This window comes from Sinocyclocheilus anshuiensis, unplaced genomic scaffold (genome assembly GCF_001515605.1).
Source record: "Sinocyclocheilus anshuiensis isolate Anshui unplaced genomic scaffold, SAMN03320099.WGS_v1.1 scaffold490, whole genome shotgun sequence".
Taxonomy (NCBI): domain Eukaryota; kingdom Metazoa; phylum Chordata; class Actinopteri; order Cypriniformes; family Cyprinidae; genus Sinocyclocheilus; species Sinocyclocheilus anshuiensis.
In genome coordinates this window covers 49,925-51,906 of record NW_015547639.1, presented here as the reverse complement: position 1 = coordinate 51,906, position 1,982 = coordinate 49,925, and the positions used below count along the sequence as shown (strand labels likewise).

Here is a 1,982-nt window from a genome sequence, read left to right as displayed (position 1 = left end):
TTACAATTTTCATCTGCTCAAGCAGAACGTTAATGTCATCTTGTGCTTTAGCAAGGTATCTCTGGCTAAAACTAGTTAACGTTAAAGTTAGTGAGTCCATCGGAAATAGGGCTGAACGATTTTGGAAAATAATCTAATTGCGCAATTTTTTTACCCCAATATTGCGATTGCAATTGAATATGCAATTATTTTTTAAAGTATGTTCTGTATTCTGTATTATTCAACAAAGACATGCTATAAATCATTGTATAGTATGCCCAACACACTATATTAAACATATGCATGAATTGATATGAATGACATTTTTATTTAACAACTACAATCACAGTATATTGACTGATTTGTTGAACTTCCAACCTTGTAAGCATGTAATTATTATGACAACATAAAGCACTGACAAATAAGCCTGGTGTAAACATTAATATGAAAGTCAGTAACAAATCACACAAACTAAAGTAGATTGCAGAAATATAGAAACAAATCTGTTGCTTTACCACACTACTTTAGGTAATTCAAAGTCACTGTAATAAACATATGTAGACATGTGGACTGCACTAAACGCTGTCTGTTAACTTTAGACCGGTGGTTCTCAAACTTTTTTGGTCGTGTAACAGAGTTAAAAAGAACATTAATTCTAATGATATTCATGGTGTTGAATTACATGAAATTAGAGGGTAAATTAAATGAAACAGTGTTTTGGTGCCCCCTGGTGGTTAATGCGTTGCAGACATTCATTATTTTGTCCTTGCGCGCCTACCGTAGTTCAGCAGAAAATGGCTGACACTGCTGCGGGTAAGCGTGTTACTCTTCTCTCCTGTTTAAAAAGTGATATAAGTGTGTTTAATATGAGTTTTTCACATGTAAACGTTTGTAGTGATTATATCAACAAATGTACAGTGAGTTGGATGGGTTTATATGTCCGATGGAAACTTTGAGTACTTATCGTTGTGCCTCGTGTCTCATGCGGTGAAATTAACATGTTGCTGCTGATGTAGCTTCAGATGGCTAAATGGAAAACACACAGTTACCCTTAATGAGAGTGAGTTTGTTTATTTTATGTTTTTCTTATTTCAGTGGTTTATGTCTGCAGTGTTTTCACCCTGTGTAATAATACATTTTGATGTATTCCTCAGGTATGTGATTTTCATGTTTATTTTCGTTATTTTGTTAACATGGAATTGTTACAAGTTGTATGGAGTTCAGCAGAAAATGGTTGACACTGCTGCGGTGGTTTATGTCTGCAGTGTTTTCACCCTGTGTAATAATACATTTTGATGTATTCCTCAGACACGATTATCATTGCTGCGGAGAATAAAAGAAAGAACAGACAACCAGAGTCTTGTGTGCGTCGTCCATTTAAAGTTTGTGACGGAAGTGTTAAGGCCACATTGGGGACAACAATCGTTACAGTCGCGCCCCCTTTAAACCTATAAAAAAATCTGCCTAAATTTATGTCCTTTCACTTTTCTGTTATTTTCAAACGAATTAATGAAAATTGACTGTTTTTACTTTTTTTCAGAGTTGATTGAAGATAATGAGGCAAAAGAAGAATTGAGTGAATCTGAGGAGAAAAATCATGTCAAAAGTGGAGTTCAACCAAAACAGAAAGATTTAAAGAAAAGAAGAGCCAATAAATCTTTCACCTGCACTCAGTGTGGAAAGAGTTTGACAAACAAATGTCTTCTTGAGCTTCACATGAGAGTTCATACTGGAAAGAAACCGTACACTAGTGATCAGGGCAGGAAGAGTTTCACACAATCGGCACACCTTAAGATACACATGAACATCCACACTGGAGAGAAACCGTTCACTTGTGATCAGTGCGGGAAGAGTTTCAGACGAACTTCACACCTTAAGGTACACATGAACATCCACACTGGAGAGAAACCGTTCACTTGTGATCAGTGCGGGAAGAGTTTCAGACGATCTTCACACCTTAAGGTACACATGAACATCCACACTGGTGAGAAACTGTTCACTTG

General features: G+C 36.2%; 1 long non-coding RNA gene across 1 annotated transcript; it reads left to right on the top strand.

The window, feature by feature from the left end:
* Positions 1 to 709: 709 nt before the first annotated feature.
* Positions 710 to 1,434, top strand: LOC107701842 (uncharacterized). The gene is made up of 3 exons (XR_001635690.1): positions 710 to 792; positions 1,075 to 1,133; positions 1,288 to 1,434. It is a non-coding gene; the product is annotated as an uncharacterized LOC107701842 (long non-coding RNA).
* Positions 1,435 to 1,982: the final 548 nt, after the last annotated feature.